Source organism: Lissotriton helveticus, chromosome 9, assembly GCF_964261635.1.
Source record: "Lissotriton helveticus chromosome 9, aLisHel1.1, whole genome shotgun sequence".
Taxonomy (NCBI): domain Eukaryota; kingdom Metazoa; phylum Chordata; class Amphibia; order Caudata; family Salamandridae; genus Lissotriton; species Lissotriton helveticus.
Genome location: NC_136070.1, coordinates 751,271,162 through 751,295,709, shown reverse-complemented (window position 1 = coordinate 751,295,709; position 24,548 = coordinate 751,271,162). Strand labels below are relative to the sequence as shown.

Here is a 24,548-nt window from a genome sequence, read left to right as displayed (position 1 = left end):
TGCACCAGGAAACTCCTTCTTACTAAGTCACTTTAACATGCCAGATGACTATATTCTATAGATGGCACCGTCTGAGATGCTCTTTTCCTGTGATGTCACGTTGTATGCTAATTACAGGTGCCTCCCACTTTCTCTTTCAGCCCGGAGCTGCAAAAGATATTAGAACCGAACTTATGTACTATCGGCAGACATGAAGAGAAGTCGGTCAAATGTTGCAAACTACATCGCCCTGCATGCACTTCGCGCACTGTCAATCACACCTGTGTAATTATTACCACCTGCTTTCATGACTCAGGAATGCAGAAGGAGGTGCCAGGCTCAGGGTAGAGGAGGGAGTGCTCGATCGAGGGGGGAGGGGAATCGGAAGAGACCGGAAAGAGCAGGATCGTAGCTGCAACTGACCATCCCAAAAGCCCCGGTCGGCCGGGTCTGAAGAACACCCTGCCGGTGAGTCGTTTGTTCGTGTCTCCGGTACCGACGGAGCACTGCGGAAGTAGTGACTTTAGGCGACCTACAAACCTTGGTGGGAGATAGTAATGAATCTTCGGTCGTGTACTAGCCGACTTTACAGTGTTTGGTTTTCCTTTCGCAACTCTACATACTTTTCGTGTACACGTTTTTCCCCAAACTTTTTATGTGCGTGACGTTTTCCATTCTCGAATATTCCAATATGCGGTTTACTCCTTTCTCGTCCTTTTTGTGTGCGCAACTTTTACTTGCGCAGCCAATTCTTGCACCTGAAAAGTAACCGCTTAACAGTGTAGCTGGGCAGGTTGTGTACAGCTGACGGTGGACTTGTGTCCTATTTCTTACCTCTCTGATTAAATAACATTGCCAGGAAATTGAGAGGCCATTCGCTCTGGTGGGGTACAAATGAAACTTAGATGGGCAATTCTCTTTAAAGTTACCAGCTGCTAAGGTTAGCCGAGAAGACCATGTGACAAAGGGCGTAGCTCCTCAACGTGTTTTTTCTTTTAAAAACCCACTACATTCTGCAGGGATATCTTAAGGATTTTGGGGGCCCTGGGCCAAACGTGTGTGGGGCCCCTGTTTGGGACAATTTTGAATTTATGATCCAATTTCAGCTCTTTCATGCCCTTTTTGGCCAAGTCACTGAAATGCACTTCACAGTACTCCAAATTCAAAACGTGTTTACATCAGCTATTCAAGGATAGTGATGCGTGTTTTCAATATTGTAACCCAGCAGCAGCTCACTAATATTACTGGAAATAATACCTGTGACCTCCTCCCGTTTCTCATATGTGAGGTCCTGTTTTGATCTAAAAGACACTTTTATATGGATGCTGCATGAAACTTAAATACAACACTTCTACAACGAATATTAAAAAAAAAGCAAGTCCAAAAATACCTTGAAACTCCATGGTGCCACCAAAGTAAGCGATCATTTATAAGAGTACGCTTTGGACTCTGGCCAGGTTTGTGCCATCTTCCACCATGGAAGACCATTGAGGGCAATACGACATGTAGGTTATGTAAACGGGGTCAAGAAGATGTTTTGCATTTGGTATGTCTGTGTTCTGCAATAGATACAGAAAGGAAAGTAATCCTCAGGAGGTTATTAAATGCCCGAGGTATAAGGACTTGTAGACAAGCAGTAATGGCTTGTCTAAACCCGATAGATCTACCAATGAATGCTGCTTTTGTAAAACATTTTATCTGTGGTCGTGAAAAATCTTAAGGTAAATTTTAATTAGATTTCGTTTTTATGAAATATGAGCATAATTATGAGCATGACGTTTTTAAATTTCTGATTACTTAAAGATATTTTAAAATGTATTTGTTTTGTAAGATTTTAATTAATCAAACAAATAAACATGAAAACAACACTTCTCTGCAAAATTTCTGTAATAGACTCACAGGTCACCCACAGTAAAAGTAAGTGAAAGGAAAACAGTATTTAAAATCTGTTTAAGAATAATTTAAGGTAATCAGAACAGGACTCTCTGCAGAACTGAGCTGGCTCTATCTGGGGGACCTATGAATGGCTGGGGCCCTGGGCCAGAGCTCACTTTGCCCATGCCTTAACCCGTTCCGTGCTTGTGACGGAACCACTCCGTCACAAGACGCGGCCGCTCCGCCCACGTGGCATCAATTCCCCGCCTGCGCGGGTGAATTAATGAGCGGGCGGGCCGTGACAACCACTCCGTCATGAGCACAGCGCGCCCGAAGCTCGTGACGGAGTGGTTCCGTCACAAGCACGGAACGGGTTAAGGCATGGGCCTTAACTCCCAGCGCCGCAGCGGTTATTCCGCCGCGGCCAAGGGGTTAAAATGTCTCTGGCATTTTGGGAGTTGTAGTTTAAGTTAGCTTCCGAAAATTCATGGTAAACTAATACACCTGAAAACAAGTATCTCTAAAGGAAAAGTAATTGCTTGAAGTATTGCGTTCTTTCTGGAAAAAAAGTTGCTTCCTTTAAAAGCAAACACAGACGTGGCCTGCTGTTTCCAGCAGGCCACCATCCCTGCGTTACTGCCAATTCCCAATGGGTCGCAAATTGTGACCTGCCTCGTGAATAATGATGAGACAGGTCAATTGCGTCCCCGTTGTGAATTGCTAATGTGTCTGAGACACATTAGTACATTTCATTTTGGGAACCGCTAATTGCAAGTCGCAAAAAATCGCAATGTGAGACTCTCAAAATTAAATGGTGGTACATCTGGCCCCAAGCAGCTCACTAAAAGACAGCAAATCATCCAGCATTCAGACTCGTCCTCGACATCCCACACAGAACTTGCATCACGCGCCGATCTTTGTACTGACCGCCGTGAGGGAAACGGCTTCACCCTGCACTTTTTGCCCAGACCTTACCTGCTTTCCTGGGAGTCCGACAATACACCGCACTGCCGCGAGGGAAACTGCCAGGCTGGCGCGGTTATGGACATGAACTACCAGCAGGCACTGCGGGTGCACACACTGAGGTCGTCATCAGAGGGTGCCGGAGGCCCTCTTAGGGAGCGCGGCCCTCCCACAGATCAGGACGCACCGATCTTTGTACTGACCGCCGTGGGGGAAACTGCTTCACCCTGCACTTTTTGCCCAGACCTTACCTGCTTTCCTGGGAGTCCGATACCTCGCCGCATTACACCACCGCAAGGGAAACGGCTAGGCGGGAGCGGCCATTGACATCCACTACCAGCAGGCACTGAGGGGACACACACTGAGGACGTCATCAGAGGGCGTTGGAGGCCCTCTTAGGCAGCACGGCCCTCCCGCAGCACGGGACGTGCCGATCTTTGTACTGACCGCCGTGAGGGAAATCACTTCACCCTGCACTCTGCACTTTTTGCCCAGACCTTACCTGCTTTCCTGGGAGTCCGACACCTCGCCACATTACACCGCTCCGCTGCGAACTAAACGGCTAAACTGGTGCACCCATTGATATCAACTACCAGCAGGCTCTGCGGGGGCACACAATGAGAACCTCACCAGAGGGCACCGGAGGCCCTCTTAGGCAGCACGGCCCTCCTGCAGCGTGGGACGTGCCCGGAAGAGGCTGGGCTGGGCAACCCCCCTGACATTTGTGACTTGGGAACTGAAAGGTACTGTGGCAGTGGCCAAATTCATATCTTGATACTTATGGAAGCACTTTAGAATAACTGCCGTTTGCACACAACGATTTCCCTTGCTGCTATCTTGTTTTGGTCTCCTGAAATTAGCACTTTTCACTTTGTATTGTGGCATCTTGTGGTATTCTCCATGCGTGTACGCTTGCCCAAGCGTGTACGCTTGGTTTTGTTGGAATCCAATTGTATTTTATCTTGTTTCTAGGACCTTTATTTCTGGGTACATTAACCCCTTTAAAGCTAGTAAACAAACCTCCCCAGTGCTGCGCTGTCCATTATCCAGTGCTGAACTGGACGTCCAACGGTCGTGCGCAGCACTGGGGAGGTAGTGCCCGTGACGACCGTTGGCCGACGGCAGCACTTAAGGGGTTAAAAAAAAAAAAAAGGGTTTTAAATGTTTGAAGGATTTTTGATAAGAGAGAGTGCACAATCATTTAGCCGGGCTAAAAGGGCTGTACATTTGTGACGCTAAGGACTCGCTAGCTATTGGAGGGAGAAACATGGGGAAAAGGAAGTAGACTGCGAGCCAGTTATCCAAAGCACCTAGTAAACATAGAAAGATAAACATGACCCTTTTAAATTATTTAACTGGGGCCGTTGGAGATATCGAGCGACAGATTACCAGCGTAGAGGAAACAATCAATAATGAATCTGTAATTCCCCATCCCCCTCAACTACAAGATCAGGCGAGCAGATTGAGTAGTGATGCCCATGACACTACAATGGTAGGGAAAGAGCCATTGACTAATGCTTCTCGTACACAATCAAATAATGGATGTGTACAGGAAATTGCTGATAATGTCCTAAACGATTCCCAAAGAAGTATTAAAATACCTTCTCAGAAGAAAAGTTGTAATTCCCCAAAACCCGTGGCTGCTAATAACCCCAGCAGAGAAACTGCAATAGTACATCAGGCTCCGGACCATACCCCCAGATTTTCCAAGACCCAGATAAAAAGGACAAATTTGTCCGGACAGAGGGGCAGGAGCAACACACAAAGGTACCAGGCCCCCTCGAAGGGTAAGAAAGTGTCAACTGATACTCATAATGAATTAGCAGAGGTCTGTAATGCTATAAAAGATCTAAAGGAATTTGTGATGCAATCCATCAATACTCTCGGTCTAAGATTGGATAAAATTGAACTTCGCATTGGACCCTTTTTGGGGGTAGATCATAACCACTTTCCATGCTGAGATGTTGCAATCCCGCACCCCCCGGCTGGACATTTGCACCCTGCCAGGCCCGACACAGAATCTATCTCCGTTGCAAAAAAAACAACTCTGGAAGGTAGCGGGCGGGGCGTGTGCCAGGATCAGAGTATCAATGCTTTTAACCCCTCTGACAAAAGATATACCCAGTGCGAAGAACATGCAGGACCATATGTACCAGACAGAGAGATCGAAGTTTTTTTTTTTTTTAAACAAACTTTGAGCCTTCAGTCAGAATACAATACACCATTCCAAATATCATTGGCATTTTAATTTGTGTTGGTCATTATCCCGTCCTGCTCCTTAATGAAATTTACAAACTTCAAATCATTGTATCCAGCATTACACAACATGAAATATCTATTTTGTATAAAAGGAACCTATGCATTCTTCCACAATAATTACTAATGTATTTGAGGAGCCTTGTCTTGCATCTGCACTTTCAAGCCTTAACCTGTAGCAACTACCCTTTCCCCCTCCCCTTCCTGATCCGTCTGCATCCTGTCTCCTATTTCGTCTCACCACCATGAGTTATCAACGGTCTCTGACCTGTATTTCCACTGTACCTTGGACCATTCTGTGTAATTTGTTCTAGCTGTCACTAACTATACAATAATTGGTGTAATTATTTATAAGGTGGGGTCAGCAAATGTAAGTGGAATGTCTAGTTGTGTAAATTCTATTGGACGTGTAGGGGGTCGCGGCTGAGGTGTACTGTAGAGCCTTTTTCCAGCATTGTAATGCCGTGATTCACAATGGGGGTCTGTCCAAGGGTATTTTCATTTTCGGGAGTAACATGTTATGTAGGGTACCTCGCTCTAGATCGCGTGTGCCATAACCTATTTCCTGTAGGTTTCTGCCTGCCGTCCAATAAGACAGCCACTGTAGTTGGGAGGCATAGTAATATGCCCGGAAATCAGAGACGCCCAACTCTCCCTTGTTCGATGCCAATTGCAATTTCTTGAGACTTACTCTACGTCTGCCCCCACCACAAATAAGATCTAGTAGTAACATATCTAGGATGCGAAATGTGGACGTTGGTACCAGCAGAGGCAAATTAACAAAGAAATACAATATGGGGGGAAGCATCACCATCTTGGAGATGGCTATTCTTCCCATCACTGACAGCGGCAGGGACGACCAGAAGGAAATGCTGTAGCGTAGCGAAGCAATGGCCTTCATGAGGTTGCCCTCCAGTTGGTCCAGTTGAGTCCTGTAGATATGGATACCCAGACATTTAAATGTATCCACCACTACAGGGATCTGATAGGTGCCAAATTGGATCCTGTCTGGGCGTAATCCCTCTTGGAAATAGAAAGCATGCGTCTTCCCTGCATTTATCGCCAATCCTGATATGGCCTCAAAGGCGGAAAATGCACCTGGGAGTGGGCTTGCCTCACCCTCCAAGTCTCGCAGATATGAGGATGTCGTCCGCATATATCGAAATAAGGTGTGCGGTGTCCTGTATGGGTATTCCCAAAGCGTCAGATCTTCTCAAAGCTATAGTCAGTGGCTCCAGAGCAAAAACAAACAGGAGGGGTGAGAGCGGGCACCCCTGCCTGGTGCCTCTATGTATAGTGCATTCTGGGGAAATATATCCTCCTGTACGTGCCCTTGCAGTGGGTTCAACATAGAGCAGATGTACCCATTGCAGAAAGTCCAGGGGGAGGCCAAAGCTCAACAGGGCAGCAAACATGTAGCCCCATGTTAGAGTCAGATGCATGACGTAAATCCAATGCTAAACATCCCACCCTAATATATTCTCTGGAAGGGGCCTTCAATACATAGTGAAGTCGCCTAGTGTTGAGCGAAGTGCTACGTGCGGGGAGAAACCCACATTGGTCTCGGTGTATGAGACTGGAGAGGACAGGTACCAGACGATTGGCAAGGGCCTTACTGAGGATTTTATATTCGGTGGCCAGTAAAGACAGCGGCCTGTTGGACAAGTCAGTGCTGTCCCGCCCTGGCTTGGGGAGTGACACCACCAGAGCTTGCATCGTGGATTGCGGTAATTTACCGGTTTCCCAGGCTGCCTTGTACAATTCCTTTAATTTTGGTTCTAAGACATCCGAATATATCGCATAAAATTCAACCGGTAGGCCGTCTAGGCCCGGGGTTTTATTACGGTTAAGGCTTTTTATTGCAGTCCTATTTCGTGTTGGGTGATAGGTCCCATGAGATCTTTACGTGCAGCCTCCGGTATCGTAGGGAATTGTAAGTAATTTAAAAAGGCGTCTATCAGGCCATCCTCTGCGTGCGCTGGTGCCGCATATAAAGCACTAAGATAGGTGCAGAATGCTTCGTTAATCTCTATTTGTGAATATATCAGACCCTTTAGTGGTGCGCGTATACTAGTGACCAACTGCGTTTCCGGGTTTTCCCTCAGTAACCGAGCTAGCTGTGATCCTGATTTGTCAGCGTCCGTGTGTTTCAGTTGTGTGTATGCTCTATAGTCCATTAGCCTAATAGATGCTAGGGATCTGCATGTCTAATATGAGCCTCTTGAAGCGCTGCCCTTTTGCCTACATCTGTTACTGCGGCTGGTTCTGACTCCGCCATCAGCGCCTCCGTATTCCTAAGTCATTTATGCGCTTCTTGTCGCGCCCCTACAACAGCACCTATTGCTGAGCCCCGCACCACCACCTTAAAAACGTCCCAATCCATGAGGTTAGAGGAGGCCGTGTTCCAGTTTTCTACAAAGTTGTTTCTTACCGTGTCCAGCAATGCTGTCCGAAAGGGGGCATCTCTAAGAGTTGGGGCCAAAGTTTCCATGATGGGACTGGGGTTGGGACTCTGCCCCACTGTAGAGTAATTTCCAGGGGGTTATGATCAGAAAATGTTTTGGCTAGATATGTTGAGTGGTGTACGTGAGCGGCTATCGTGTGGGAGCAGAGGAATCTATCCAGCCATGTATGGATTTGGTGTACTGGGGAGTAAAAGGAATATTCCCTGTGTGTAGGATGTAACATGCGTCTGTGAGTCTCCAACCCTGCATCCAAGTCTTCAAAAGTTCAGCCTGTTTGTGAATTCCTGCCCCATGCAGCGGGGGATGAGATCTGTCCAACACTATGTCTAGGATAGCATTGCAGTCTCCACCCAGGATCCGGGGAATGGTATCCCACCCTGTCAGGGCTCTGCCCAGGTCATAACATTTTTTATTTTGGTCGAAATTCGGTGCGTATGTACTACCTAATACTACTGGGAGACCGTCTAGGGTACCTCTTAGAAGTATATACCGTCCTTGGTCATCCGAACACCGGTCTACCTCTGTTAACGGGACCCCATGGTGAATCCAGATGGTTGCCCCTCTAGCAAAGGCCGAATAATTAGTGGTGAACATCCGGCCCCTCCACTTTTTCCAAGTTTTCAATGCCTCCGCCTCCATTAGGTGGGATTCCTGGAGGAATACTATCTGCGCCTTTCTCCTAAGGCGGTATGCATGCACCCTATGGTGCTTGTGTAGAGCCCTTAGCCCACGTACATTCCAGGTCAGTAGGTTGTATGAGCTACATGTGTTGGCCTCCGTGTGGCACAGGGCCCATGATTGCATACAGACCAGGAATTCTCTTTCCCTCGTGAACTAAACGTATACGGTGCAGCCAGTGAACGATGCTGAGACAAACCAATAACTAAAACATATTGGAACCAAAGAACGTTGCATGCGCAATGTGGGGGGCACGCGCCGCCAGCCATGCTATTTCTTGTGCGGGTGCAGAGCTCCGGTGGCTCTACTGGCCCCTGGGGGGGGATTGTTACTTTTCTCATAATATATTTATATGTGCACTGTATTAGCAGGGTCTCCGCATGTGAGACCTGGGGGGGGGGGATCTACTCTAATATCCTAATCTCGGAAGCCCAGTACTTCAACCAGCCTTTATAGGGTCCTACTATATTAGATTATTGACCTATGTACAATTGGGAGAAAAGACATAGTAGTGCAGATCATAATATATGCATTACTTATATATTATGTACACGGTCAAACCATCGCAAGAGTAAAAGGATCCTGTCCAGCCGGTTATTTCCTGTCTGTGTCTCGGGCATCTAATTCCCTATGTTCTCAGTGTGTAAAGTTTCCATTTCTGTTCGTCAATTGTCAAGTAGGCCATCCCCAGTCTGGGGTGTCGCCGAGGGAAATAAAGTGATGCTATGTTCTGAGTCTGATTGTAGGATGCTGTCCTCCGAGTCCGACGTGATCTTTATATTGTCCTCACGAAAGGATCCTGCGACTGCTAATGCCTCCATCTTCTGAGCCGGCGTCGGTCCTCGTTTTGTAGAGTTCTTCTGGGCTCCTCCCCGGCCTCGGGGTATCTGTTGTTGCGTTTGTAGAGGACTATGCCTTACTGAACCCGATGATCTATCCAGACTGTGTTCAAGGTCCATGACCTCCAGCCATTCTTCCACATCATTGGGGCTGTCAAAGAAGTAAGATTTCCTGTCGTGCATAACTTTGAGCCTGGCAGGGAATAATAAGGCATATTTAAGTTGGGCTGCCCTTAGTTTTTTTTTTTCACCGCTTGGAAGGAGGTTTGCTGTCGCTGTACCATGATAGTGTAGTCCAGATACAAGGAGATTCGCCGATTCTCAAATTGGATGGTTGTCTTCTCCCTCACTTTTTGTAGCAGCATGTCTGTCCCTATAGTTCAAGATTTTGACAATCAGAGGACGTGGTGGTGCACCCACTCTTGGCGCGCCCGTTGGAATCCGATGCGCCCTCTCCACACAAAAATATGGAGGCAGGCCCTCGGGGGCAACATGCTCCTGGAACCATGCTTCCATAAAATCCGCCGGTTTCGTACCTTCGCTTTGTTCCGGCAGCCCAATAACTCTGACGTTATTGCGCCGATTACGACCTTCTGCGTCTTCAATCCTGTCTTGGAGGCCAGAAACCTAGTGCTGCAGGTGTTTTATTTGCTTGGCGTGTTCTGTAAGTTGGGGGTCAAAGCTAGTCAAAGCCTTCTCGTGGTCACGCACTGTGTCGGCGAGCTTCCCATGATCCACTCTCAGGAGAGTAAAGCCGATCGTGAGGGCCCGATCTGTTGTTCCACTATCTTCCTAGAGTCTTGGATTTCCTTCAATATTAAGTCTAATTTTTCTGAATGGGATTCAGCCGGTCCAGTGGTTGAATTGCCGGGCGACAGATCCCTAGCGTTATAATCCGCCCCCCCCCCTGCTGCCAGGCAAGTATCCAGAGTTTTGCCCTTAAGCCTGCCCATTACGCGGGGGGCGTGGCCACGGAGGCGATCGAGATGGCCGCCTCTGAGTGAAGCTCCTCCATGCGGGCTCCCGACGGCGACTAAATACATGTGACTCGCAGTCGCTGGCCCCCACATTATTGCCGATCCGCATGGGGACATCGCCCTGACCAACTGGATTGATCCGGAGGCCACGGGAGTGTCCTGAGAGGTGTCTTCGGCGGAGGGGAACCGAGGCCGTTCGGACCTCGTCGCCATCTTCATGCTCTGCACCGGTGTGATCGGTGAGTGCGGCGCTCTCCTGCCGAGCCTCCGTCCCGCCGCACGCTGGGTGTGGGCGCTCACGCTTGCTGCTGGTCCTCCGCGGGCTCTGGGGGGGGCGCCGGTCTCGGGGGTGCAGCCGCGGCCTTCAGGCCTGTCCGCGCGCTGGAGCCGGGGGCCTCGATTTTCGGGCCTGCGGTGGGACTGGGGTGGGGAGCGGGGTCGTCCGCCCCATTGCGGTGGGGGTTGGGGGCGGTGGCGGCTGGGACTCCGCGGGGCGCTGCCTTTTACTCTAGGCGGCCCCGCCTAGACACCACTCGTGGGGACCCATATTTCCCTCCTGTGTTACACTCAGGGAGAGGGATGCTCCCATACTGCTCTAGCCGCTGTGGGCTTTACTTGCCGTGGGGCTCTGCGGCGGCGGACTGCAGTGGTCCCTGCTCCCTGGCGCGGTTAGCGTGGGGAAGTGAAACCGATTCTACATTCTAGCGCTGGGTTACCACACTTCTAGGTCGGACGCCGCACACTGTGGCCGTGATTCTTCTTGAGGCCTGGTTCTGCACTGTCACATCCTTCCACACCGTATGCGGACACACGCTCTTTCACTGGCGCAAACGCTATTCTCACTGCCTTGATCATGGGGAAGAGGGACCCGAATCAGCGTAAATTAAGCTTTGATAAGACGCCCCTTCTTGCCACAGACCCTCCACCAGGCTCATCCACTGGGGCTACCGGATCCGATGGCATGGGAGACACCGCCGCCATGATGGCTACAATGATGAGCGAAATGCGCGCAGGTTTCAAGGCGCTCGACACGCGCTTCGACAATCTAGATCCACGGATTGCTGACATGGGCACCAAGGTGCAGGCCCACGACCGGCGACTGGACTTGGCCGAATCCAGGATATCTGATGCGGAAGACGGTGCCGCCAAAGCACTTAAACGACTGGAAAGAGTAGAGAAAATTCTTAAACACGTGGCCATGAAAAATGAGGACTTGGAAGCGCGTGGTCGGCGCAACAATGTCCGCATCGTTGGTGTGGCGGAGACGACTGCGACGGGTCGTTTTGACACTTTTGTTGAACACCTCCTCATTGAACTGTTCGGCAAGGACACCTTCACGGCTGGCTTTGTGGTCGAGCGTGCGCATAGGTCCTTGGGTCCTAAGCCTCGCCCTGGTCAACCCCCGAGGCCCATAATTGCCAGGATCATGAAATTCCAGGATCGGGACGCCACGCTTCGCGCTGCCCCGAGGCCGGCGAGGTACGGTGGCAGGGCAGCGTCCTATCCTTCTTCCCGGATATCACTCTCATGGTTCAGGAGGCCCGCCGCAAGTATAATGGGGTCAAAGCAACTCTTCGTAATCTTGGTTTAAAATACGGTATGTTGTATCCTGCCCGATTGAAGGTTGATGTGAACGGCAGATACCGCATCTTTGACTCCCCCACGGTGGCTCAGGACTTTTGTCAAGGTTACAGACGGCAGGGCTCCCCATCGGCTTCTGGGTCCGCGGCGCACTCACCGACCTGGAATGACACACAATCCAGTGCAGACCTCTTTGCGGAGACCGGCCAGGGTTAAAGGCCATTTGTTGGCTGTTTTTTGGAACCAGTTTGCAGGGCTGCTGACTTGTTGTGGCCGCCTTCTTCTTTGACACTCGTTAAATTGTCACCTCTACTGTGGTCGCTTTAGTTGGGCCGCCCGCATGGTGTGGCGTTGCTACCCCCTATGGTGTATGCCTACTTGCCTGCCTTCTTTGGGGTTTTGGTTCATTTGTTGCATTTTCGAGTGATGGCTTTGTCACTAAATGTTAAGTTTTGTACCTCATGTCAGCGCTTGCTTAGGATTTGCCTCTCTGGGAACGTTGGGAGGCTGGGTGGCGGGTGGGGAGCGGGGAATGCATTATTTGTTTGTTAATTTTTGATTGTAAGTATTGTTGGGACTACTGGGGTTGGACTGTATGATGCACACTTGACTGCCCTTCTTTTTGTTTCTGCGCTATGGCCGGGGTAGGTTTGCAGTCTGGCCCGTCCAGACTCACGCTTATGACATGGAATGTTCGTGGCTTAAACAACACGCGTAAGCAGGTATTGAACAATGCGGCACGACACAAGGTTGATGTCCTTTTTCTGCAAGAAACTCACTTGGCGCAGGCAGACGCTTCTTCGTTGGCTCAGGGATGGGGAGCACACAGAATTTTTCCGAATTACAGTAGATATGCCAGAGGGGTTGCTATTTTTGTGCACAGACGTGTTCCTTTTGTATTAACTGGTAGTAAGACAGATGATGAGGGCCGATATGTACTGCTTTCTGGTGTGCTGTTGGGGTACAAGATTGCACTGGTGGGGGTTTATGGTCCTAACGTGGATTCTCCCGCCTTTTTTCAGAGCCTCCAACTGATGCTGCTCCACTCAGACATAGATCTATTAGTGATGGGGGGCGACTTTAACCTGTTAATGAACCGGGGCAGAGACAGTACCTCCCCTTCCCGGGACTGCAAGAGTCAGGCCAGATCAGTGCTTGCAGATATTTGTACACATTTTTCCCTGATAGACGTAGAGGCTCGACTGCACCCCAGTGTTCCTGAGTATACACATCATTCCGGCTTCCACAACACTAGTACCAGAATTGACTATTGGCTCCTCTCCTCTGGCGTCGCTGGCTGGGTGGAGGGCCTCTCCACCCTGCTGTGTACGCTATCAGACCACTCTCCTGTTGTCTTGACTCTGTTGGTCCCTAGGTTGGGTGGCTATGAAAGACAGTGGCGCTTCCCTGGCAGAGCCCTGCAAGATCCGGTTTTTAAAGAGGAGATCCGCTGAGCCATTGACTAATACTTCGAACTTAACACAGGCACTGTGGGTTCATGGGCCACGCTGTGGGAGGGTTTCAAGGCCGCTATTCGCGGGGCATGCATTGCTAAACACGTGGGGCTCTGCGGGAGATTCGCTCCACCCTCACCCGCATTGAGACCGAGATCTCTGCACTGGAGAGGGAACTGCTTACGTCACCATCGACATCCAGAGAGGCCAGACGACTGGCTTTGCTGTTGGAGTTCAGGGACACTGCGGACACGGAACTACGCTTTCTGGGCAAACACTATATGGCACGTCAATATGGTGAGGGTGAGCGACCGGGCAGACTGCTCGCGCAGATGCTCCGTCCTCCCCACCAGGTGGCTTATATATCAGAAATTGTGGACACGCAGGGCACACGACATTACTCCACTCCTGCTGTATGCAACACTTTCTTGACATACTACAAAACTTTATACACCTCCTCACTTGTGGACGAGTGGCGCAACCCCGGCCCATATCTGAGTGAAATTGCCATGGTATACCTCGAAAAATATATGCAAGACTTTTTAGCTATGCCCATAACTCCGGATAGCATTGTTGAGGCCATTGACTCACTGCGGAGCTCTTCGGCCCCGGGCCTTGACGGTTACTCTGCTGATTTTTACAAGGAGTATAAAGAGGAGCTTGTTCCAAAACTAGTTGAGGTCTACGCGGAGGCTTTCGAGTCTGGCGTTCTCCCTCCCACACTCCGAGAGGCGGTGATTGTCCTTCTTCCCAAACCAGACCGCGATGCCTCTTTATGCAGTTCCTATAGGCCCTTGTCCTTACTAAATTTGGACTATAGGATTTTGGCTAAAGTCCTTGCGATCCGTCTGTCCCTGTTGATGGGATCCATTATTTCACCGGCCCAATCCGGCTTTGTTCCGCACAGGTCCACCTCCCTCAATTTTCGTACGCTGTTCTCGGTTTTGCACAGAATTGACCCTGCCACCCCCGCTGCAGCGGTGTTCTTGAAAGCCGAAAAGGCATTCGACACTTTGGAATGGCCCTTTTTTCTATCGGTCATGAGGCGTATGGGTATGCCGGAGCTGTTTGTGGCGACGGTTGAACTGCTGTATACGGCACCGACTGCCCGGATCCGTTTAAATGGCACCATCTCCACGAACTTCACCCTTTCCCATGGCACCCGTCAGGGCTGCCCCTTATCTCCTTTGCTGTTCATCCTTGCTATGGACCCTCTGGTGCACCATTTTCAGGAGAAGCACCTCCATCGCGGCCTCCAGTTTCGCACTGGCCCTCTCCTCGTCTCTTTATATGCAGACGACACGATTCTGTATGTTCGGACTCCTCGGACAAATTTGGAACCCCTATTGCTGGAAATACCCCGATTTGGCGAATTTTCAGGTCTTCGCATAAATTGGCACAAATCTGTAATTTTTCCGCTTACCCCCGCCACCTCGCAATGGACGAGCACTTTCCCTCTTGAGTGGAACACTGACTCCGTGAAATATCTGGGAATCCATGTACACCTGGACACGGTGTCCATCGCCCGCTTAAATTACGGCCGTGCCCTTGACTTTCTGGAAGACAATACGGAGCGTTGGCTTCCACTTTCTATGGCTGGCCGAATTGCCATTATTAAAAGGATTGTGCTCCCTCGGTTTTTATATTTATTTAATAATATCCCCATCCCACTCACTGGGGTTTTTTTCCCACAACTTCGATCCGTCTTGCTGCGTTTGGTATGGGGCGGAAAGAACCCCCGGGTTGCCTGGCGTACGCTGACGCTTCCTTATGAACGCTGCGGCTTCGGAGTGCCCGATTTTTTTATTTTTTATTTATTTATTTATTTATTTTTTTCCTGTATTACTTAGTTGCGCAATGCTTGTATGCATATTCTTGGTTTCACCCAGACGCCAGAATTCTTTATTTGAGGCCAGAAGCCGATCTGGCGCTACCTGTGGCCCTTCATTCACTCCTTCCCAGACGGCTCCCCCCTGACCCTCAAGACATACAAACTGTCTCCCACGTGCTGGGCCTGGGAGAAGCTGCGACGGCTATTGCGCATTGAAAAACTGTATTCCCCTGCTCTTCCGTTGCCTAACCCTCACTGGCGAACCGGTGGTGCGTCGTACCCTATCCAAATTTCAATTGGCCACGATCGGGGATCTCTTCCCAGACGGCCATGTTTTCTCCATAACCGAGGACCAGAGGTTTAAGGACCGAACATTTATGGACTCTTTCACGCTGACTAGGATTAGATCCATGCTGCGTGCTGAGTTTCGCTCGTTCCCGTTTTCCCCCGCGGACGCTGACATGCTCACATACATAATCCAGAATCAGACGGGATCACATGTGGTCTCCAGGCTCTACAGACTCTGCCTGGCCTCGCTTCCTTCCTCGGATGCGGCCGTGCGGACCGCGTGGGAGAGCGACCTTGGCACCCAGATTACTGACGATCAGTGGGCGGCTTGCTGCACTGCCACTAGGGAAGTGTCCATTAACAGCAGACATAAACTTATAAACGTTACATTTTTGAGGCGGGTTTACCATACTCCGGCGCTTGCTCATAAGATAGATGCCAACAGGCCGCACTCCTGTCCCAAATGCAATGCCCCGCAGGCGGATTTCGCCCATCTGTCCTGGACGTGCCCACGTTTGCAGGAATATTGGCTCCAGGTGCACAAGGTTTTAGGCAACATTTTGGGCCTTACATTGGTGCCTACTCCGGAAATAGCTCTGCTTGGCTATGTGGTCAATTTTCGTCGCCCACTCCGTAAGCTGGCTGCTATTTGCTTTTTATTGGCTAAGAGAGAGATGGCGTTACTCTGGTGTGCTAGACGTCCCCCCCCCCCCCACTGTACATGCTTGGCTCCGTAGCCTGGCCTATTGTAACATTAACAGTGTGGAGTACTCCGAACAACTTCCCTCAGCTTCCCGACCATTGGACATCTGGGGGCCATACCGCTCCTATGTCGCGAAACTTACCCAGGAGACGCAATCCCGTGCGATTGCCTCCATTGTGCCGGAAGGTGTGGGCTAGGATGCTTTGTGGGTGGACACTGTGCCCATCTCTTCCGCTGCTTCTTGAGGGAGCACAGTCTGGCCGCACACTCGGCGGAGGATGGCGGGGATGAAGGGGGACTAGCCTGTGTGCTAAATGTACAGACTTGATTTGTGCCCATTGCGCGACTGGCGGTGACTTCCTCCTTTAGTGTCGCCTGCTGCGGCCTGTCCTGCTGCAGACTGTATTGACACTTGCAATAGCTTGCTAATTGTCCTCAATTCAACTATGTTAGTGTGCTGATTACTCTGCTCCGCTGTTCTCACGTACTCAGTTATGATTTCTTTCCTAATTTTAGGTCATTTTCTGTATTTTGTTTCCTATTATGTCATGCTTATAATTTCATTGAAAGAGAAAATGGAAAACTGTAATGTGTAATGCTCACTTACCATGATCCCTTTGTACGACCGTTGGTTTACTGGACTATGCTACAAATGGGGCCTGTTGGAGGCTTATGTCATTTTTCTTTGTACAAAAGTGGATTGCTTCTTTTGCTCAAAGAGATTTATTTAAAAAAAAGCCTGCGCATTACGCACCCCAATCAATTACAGGCTTGGGCGCTGACAGTGGAGCCACCTGTAGAGTACAGGGTCCTCTGTCGTTGTGGTCAGAGCTCAAGGTTCCCTCCTCACAGTATGCAGATATCTACAAAATCTCTACGTCTGTCGACCCCGTCGTCCAACTCCACTGCTCACTCACAGCACTCCAGATCCCCCAGCAATATGGAGAGTCCGATCACCTAGTAGACTGCCTGCCGCCCGCCATGTGCCAAATTGCCACCACTGTCAGTGCTCCTGTGTCCTCCAATCATGCCATGTCCAGTTTCGCCACCATTCAGCCATGTATTGATACTTCTCACTGCGTCACTGAATGGGTGGGGGAGGGGGGGGGGGTTTACTGCCCAGCTGGGCGTCACAGCAGAGGAGCCACTCTCATATTGTGCTCTCCAGGGCAGCCTCCGCATTCATTGCCACCGTCGCGGAGCCCCGCAGTAAATTAGCCAGCAGCCACCAGTAAAGAAAAAGGGGAGGGGGACGATCTGCTCGCGGCCCAAAGCACCGCGCTGACAGCTCTCACCGTCTGAATATGGCACTGTGCGGCGCCTTGTCCCGACCTTCTAGCAAGCCTCGTTTCCCGCTCCTGCGCCTCGGCCAAACTCCTCCAGTCCTGAACCGCCGTCCACCACCTCTCCGGCCTCCTGGATGTAAATTAGTCTAAAGCAGCTGGGGCCGCCGCTCAGCACGTCTCTCTCGCCAGGCTCCTCACACAGGCCTCATACCCTGCGTCTGTGTCGCAGCTCCGTCCTTGGTCCGTGCTCAGCTGCTTCCCCTAATTCCAGGCTGGATTCTCCTGCCGGACAGCAACGTGCGGATGACGGGACACTCCAGGCAATCGGAACTGCTGTGACATGGTGCTCCATCAGGATTCACCCCCCACCCCGCCCCCCCCAGGGTCCGGAACCACAATGAGACACGTCCGCCATCGTAAGCGGCTGGCCACGCCCCCGAGAGATCGAGAAGGTAAGGACAGAACAAAGGGGTGGTTCTAATAGTAACAAGGGGGGCAAGAATGGCTATAGAGAAAAACTAAATGCTCAAAGTTTAAACCTCCCTCCAGCAGCGACACCTTAGCACCTTAGGAGCTTCGTAAATAAACCTCCCCAGTGCTGCGCTGTCCATTATCCAGTGCTGAACTGGACGTCCAGCGGTCGCACGCAGCACTGGGGAGGTAGTGCCCGTGACGACCGTTGGCCGACGGCAGCACTTAAGGTGTTATACTATTGTTTTAGTTGATGCCCCACTACTTCTACTGCAACTGTGGAAAACTGGCCGGCAATAAGAAATAAGACTATTAATTGGTTAGGAAATAGGACAGGTCTTACAAACGCCCTTTTCAAAGAATTTAAGATGGTGAGGAGGGTGGCGTGGGTGGGCAATAGTACCAAATCATATGAAGGAGACTGTATAGTCCTATCATTGGGCTCACCACAATTAGTCAGGGAAGTCCTATCAAGAATGTATAATTCAAATTTACCTAATCCCGGCATCCAAGTGCAACCACTGGGGTTCTTCTATAAACCACACTTTGCTAATAACTCAGGGTATTATGACGATCCGGGACGGAATCAAGAAGGGCCATGTTATAGAGTAGCCGTGTCAAATAGTTTTGCCCCCCTCACTTCTCTAGACGAGAATGATTGACATCCAACCGACGTGGGTCAATATTCACACGGTAACACTCTTAATAAGGATATCTTGGCAGATGCGACTCTACAGAATTTAGCTTTAGAGGTAGGGATCGAAGAAAATATAGGTACCCCCAGTAACTTTAATACCCAAGGAGGTGGTAACATGACTCCAACAGAAAATCAAACAGGTTTATGCAGAAGTCTCTTTTGGAATGTGGCAGGTCTAAGAAACAAGGTTAACGACCAAGCTTGGCTAACGTTTATTAATAATGTTTTACATCCTGTGTCTCCAAGAGACCTGGGCGACAAAAAGTATCCATATAAATGGGTATAAGACATTTCATACCCCTGCCATTCAATCATCTAGTGGTAGGCCCAAAGGTGGGCTATGTGTGTATCTATCTAATCTATTAGTCACACATAGGAGTAAGCTGGTTAGCTCAGAAATATTTTTTCAGACTGTTTTTTACAGTTGGATTGTGATTATGCCCTGTTATTTGTTAATTTCTATAAAAATACAGAAACGGCCAATTTGGGCGTTATATTAGAGAAGTTAAGCAAAGATATTGCCTATTCGGGTCCAAAGTCAAATTTAGAAATTATACCTATTTGAGGAGGGGATTTTAACACCAATTTGTGCCAAGCGGCAGGAACCGGGAAACGTGGTTTAACCTTGGATGGTGATGACCCATCATTCCACTTCCAACATTCCATCAAGGCTGAGCTGCTAAACTAAGTCATGTTTAAGAATGATTTGGGATTTTCAAATCGCCTGTGCACGCCCGTTGTGGATTTTGGTTATACTTTAATAGGGAGAGGCGCGAATACTACTATAGATTTTATTATTATTCCAAATCGATTTGCAGGCCTCGTGAAAGCCCACGTCACTCACCCTAACGAGATGAGCGACCACTTGGCCCAAAGCGTGAACATATTAGTCCCTAGCTGGGCGGCGAAAAGAAATGGCAATAAATTAGCATGGCTACAGGACATTACACTGGGAAGGAAGAACGGGTATACTGTCCGTTTGGGTAGCAGGGACCCGAAGAAGCTAAGTACTGAAATAGTGGTCAAGGCGTTAGATCCCATTTTGATATGCCTAAGTGATAGCCCCACGCACAATGAGGTCTTAACTGCTCCTAATAGTACCACAGGGATTGTTGGAGACATCCTGTTCAAAGAATCGAAAGGTTTGTCCAGTAAAACGAAAGGTTGGTTTGATAAAAATTGCACACTTAGTTATAAAAATCTAAAAACTGCCTTACAGTAAGAGGTGAGAGATACGTCTACGATAAGAGCATATAGGAAAACTTACAAAGAAGCTAGGAAACACAGAATTACAGAATTGATAGATAAGGCATGGAAGGATCTAAACGAAGCCGCAGAGTCGAAGGACAGCGCCAAATTCTGGGCTGCAGTAAATGCTCCCTTTCTTGTGAATAACAATGACTGTACCAACCATCGAGTTACGATTAGTGAACAGATTTGGATTAATTTTTTCTCTAGTGTACATGCAAAACAGAAACACAATGAGGGCATTCAAGAGGGGTTGGAGTCAGTGAATACTGACCAATCATTCATCCCTATTAAACTTGATATCTCGTTGCAGGACGTTAATGTCGCAGTTAAAGCCAGAAAGGGTGGAAAGACGGCTGGTCCAGACGGGATACCGATCGACCTTTACAAGTCAAACTTGGAGGTCTGGGGCCCCATTTTAACCAGAGTATTGCAAGGATGTTGCGAGAGAGGATTCATTAAAACATGGTCCAAATCAAATATAGTCCCCATTTTTAGGTCTCGCCTAGACGAAAGCAAAGCGAAGCTTTGCTGTCTAGGGCGAGACGACTTATGTTACTTCTGGGGGAATGAGGACAGCAATGTTGCACGCGCTTTCTCTTTCCGAGATTGTACCTCGTGAGCGCGCACGTCGTCACTCACGCATGCGCACAAAGAAAGCCATACACACTGCATATACACACACGCACCCCCCCTTAATCAGACACACAGCGCACACAGACAGACAGACGCACGCACAAACACACTCAAACAGACACACGCGCATACACCCCACCCCCACTCACCCCTCCTCTCACTCAACACACTCACCTGTTCTGGCGGTGCTCGGCGGCGGATCTGCATCTCGGGCGGCGGTAGCGCTTTGCGGGGCTCTCTCACCACATGAGAGCCCCGCCTTCCCCATGCGCCCGGCCGCTCTTCACCCGGTCCCCCATCTCGGGACCGGGACTCAATGTGGAGCCTTCGTGGCTCCTCGGGCAGCTCTCTCTGTCTCTCGCCGCGATGGGGCGGGACTTCCGGTTGGGGCCGCGCTGGGATTGGCCAGCTTCCCAACCGCTTCCGGGTCGTCGCGGGCAGCGCGGCGGCCCGGCGGGGACTTGTTTTCTCAGTGTTTGAGCAGTGGATATAGCTTATCTGCGTGTAGGAGGAGAATGCTTCAATAGAGTTTTTTATGTGGTTTTTCGTACCGAGTTTGTTTGGTTTGGAGACTTACGGAGGCAGCCACGGTGGTCACTGCAGAGAGTGTCGTTCTTCCTCTTTTTGTTTTTGGAGCTCAAAGGCACGTTGATTTTTCCTTATAATAACCAGACGTTATGCACGCCCGTGATAGATTTACAAGATGTTAATGGCCTCATGATTACTTTTTTAGGCAGTCCATTTATTCATGGACAGTCTGTCTTGGGTATGGACCCAACAAAACACGGCTGTCTTTTTAGACCTGTGCTGGTAGCGAGCATTGCAACTTCAAACCTGAGCGCGAAAACCAATGCCACCTAAAACAAGCACTTGCAGTGCAATAGGTCTCACATTTGCTAGAGTTTGATCTATTAGAATTGTAAATGACGATGCCTTTAATATATGCGTGCAGGTTTTATAAACGCATAAATAAAAGGCAGTATCATTTACAATGCCAATAGATCACTCTCGGAAATGCGAGACCTATTGCACTGTAAGTGCTTGTTAAAAAGGGCGATCGAAATGATCCTGCCTGCTACCGTCCGATATTTTTGTTGAACTCTCTGATGAAGGTTGCAGGCAGGATCATTCTAGATCGTTTGCAAGGATGGACCGAAGCAAACGAGATCTTACGTGACGGCCAATATGGTTTTAGGGCAGGTTTAGGTACAAACGAGCAGATTTTAAATATAAGTATTTTAATTGGTAAATATACTAAAGCAAAATCTGAGCAGTTTTATTTGGCCTTTGTAGACCTCTCCGCAGCTTTCGACTGCGTAGTCCACGAAAAGTTATGGGGGGTGCTAAAGGAACTAAAAGTTAATCCTATTTTAATTCAATGTTTAAAGTATCTTTACACTGGAGCCATGGCAAAGGTCCGCTATGGAAGTATGGGAGAGTACACTGCCCAATTTGAAATCGAACAAGGCATAAGGCAGGGATGTGTGTTGGCACCACTCCTGTTCTCCCTATATACCAACGCCTTGGAGCAGGAGTTGGTGTCACATACTAGGCACCCGCCATATGTAAATTCCCGCCCAATCGCATCTCTCCTTTATGCCGACGATGCTGTGCTTATGGCCCGCAGCCAAATCGGTCTACAGAGGGCACTCTCTTTTTATTCTATCTTTATGGATAGGCTTGGCCTGAGATTGAATGCCAAGAAAAGTTTTGTAATGTCCTGTGGAACAACGAACAATAATATAAGCAAATTTCAGGTAGGGGGGAGCGACTTTGAAACCACCCATTCATTTAATTATTTGGGCGTGCTTTTTGACGGGACAGGTTCCTGGGCACCAGTGGTTAAGGCAAGGAATCTATTCTACATGAAGTCTATAGCGGCCCTTTTTAATTTTTCAAAGAAGTTGGGGAAAAAGGCCTTTGGAAATTATGGTGAGGATTTACCGCGCAAAATGTGAGTATAGCCCTTTATGGGGCAGGAATCTGGGGATTCCAAGATTGTACCCTAATCCAGCGGACGGAAAATGCTTTTTGAGGTCCCTCTTGAGCTTTCCAATTAGCGCATCTGTTTTTATTTGCCATTCTGAGCTGGGAGTCGCACATTTCTGACCTGATTAGGGCCCAGCCAGCCCTTTTTTACGGAGAGTGCTACTCTTAATAGAGATATGAGGGATGCTATGAAATTAGATAATACCGTCAAATTTCTATGGCTGAAATATGTGGAAGACCTTATGCACGACATCCGCCACCCCAAATATTTCTCCCTGCCTGATTGCTTGAATATCCTTAAACGTAAAGAATTCAAAGGAATCATCATGGCTCATCTAGAAGATAATAGGCTAGCTCTTGCCTTGAATAAGCCAACAGTGATTTATCACCAGCTGATTATAACCACATGTAGCATTCAATCATACTTGCAATATGTACCGAGTAGATGCGAAAGATATCTCTTGACCAGATTTAGATTTGGGACTTTCCATCATCTGATCTCGTACCCAAATATCAATGACTGGTCAAGAAATGTATGTCATTGCCCGTGTGATTACGTATCACAACAAAGTAAGATCTCGAACATGTGGCACCCCCTTGTGTGCTGGGGCAAGAACTTAAGATTACTGTAACATCATTGGTCTTATGATTACACCATGGTCCCTTACAAAACAATGGGACTGGTCGGACGACCCAAGCGAGTGCGGTAAGCCGTAGGGGCGACAGATAACGAAGGCGGCTTCATAAGACCCGCAGAGGCTTGTAAGGTGAGATGAGGACCAAAAAAACCGAGAAAAAAAAACAACAAAGTACGATCAATGTGGTATTATTCTGTAAGTTTTACTTTGCCGAAAGGCAAAAATGGTTAAAACCATTACTAATAAAGGGAGGGTGGAGACAATGTCGTCCTGCTTTTATTTACTTGCAGATGTTGGACAGTTTTTATTGTATTGGCTCCATGGCGGGATTCTTAAAGAATGTAATAAGGATCAGGAAAGTAAACCACCTGTGAACTCCGGGAAGAGTTCAATCGATAATCTTTCCGAAGGATGAATTATATGTTTGAAAGTATAGCATGAAATTACTAATGTATTTAGTGGATTGTTGTACATAGATGTATTTAGATCGTGTTATTAGATGAACTTGTTTTATATGCATGTTTGCTTTTATGATTGTATTACTTGAAATCGAATAAAGCTCGTTTGATTGATTGCATCACATCACTTCTCTGGGATCTCCACTGAATCGCGATACACAAACACACTAAATTCAAACTCCTCTCACACACATTCAAGGTACTACACAGCCCAGGACCCACCTATCTGAACAGTTGCATCTCCTTCTTACCAACCACCTAGACACCTCTGCTCCCCAAGACTCCTACTCGTACACAAACCCAGAACCAGATCAGGAGGAGCAGCATTCTCTTACATCGCAGCTAAAGTGTGGAGCGGCCTCCCATTCCACATCTGAGCCTCTTTCGCTTTTTTTGAATTAGAAAGATGCTGAAATTCTGCCTTTTCAACTAACCAATCTACCATAGGCAGGGCTAGGCACCCATATATGCTCCGTGCCAGGATAGGCCTGCGTTATACAAATACACATAAGTGTGACCTTCACAAGGCAAAAAAAAGAAAGCCAGCATCATGCTTCAAAATGCTGGCATGGTTGTTCAATTCTAGCAACAAAAATGTTCCTTATGGAACTGTTTCCACATTATTTAGATGGTTTCAGACATGATCATGATATATAATCAAAACTAGACGTATTGAAGTAAAAAATAGTGTATTGCACTTTAACACAATTAAGGCTTCATTTCCATCAATATTCTATCATATCTATTATACACGCAAATATTATATCCCATATATCTCAACACAAAGCAGTACATACATTTGTCAGTATACTAACACTGGCGCAACTCCAGAATCCTGCCATTACACCAGTATCAATTAATTCCAGGGATCTGGGGAAGCGCAATCCTCTTTTAAAAAAAAAATTTAAAAAAAATGTTATTGTCAAATTGCACATACGTCACAGGACTCTGTACCCCAGAGGCAACTGCAGTATCAGTTTGGACATATGCAAGACAGCAACTGACCTTTTTAAAGAAGCAACAAAAAAACACCAACATAATGTGTCTGGTTTTGCTGAACGTTAAGACCTGAGCAACATGGCTGATACCCGGTGGAGTTGTTAGACAGCTAATGAGGAGATTGGCCCTCGTTTCCTCCTCGACCGTCACCTACCCAGCCGGACATCGGACACAGTTCTTTCGTCTCCCTGTTATGGATCCTTCCACCCCTTCTTTCCTACTACTTCTCTCATCCTC

The 24,548-nt window shown here is 48.5% G+C and overlaps 1 protein-coding gene across 13 annotated transcripts in view; it reads left to right on the top strand.

Moving 5' to 3' along the window:
* Positions 1-299: 299 nt before the first annotated feature.
* Positions 300-24,548, top strand: part of PPP1R13L (protein phosphatase 1 regulatory subunit 13 like) — a 1,016,088-nt gene continuing 991,839 nt past the window's right edge. For 4 of the 13 annotated variants that reach the window (XM_078660877.1, XM_078660876.1, XM_078660874.1 and 1 more), the window contains exon 1: positions 312-447. The gene's annotated coding sequence lies outside the window, so the exon portion shown is untranslated. Of the gene's footprint in view, positions 448-24,548 lie in introns of all 13 variants that reach the window. The other 9 variants (XM_078660882.1, XM_078660878.1, XM_078660884.1 and 6 more) reach the window with 6 other exon arrangements.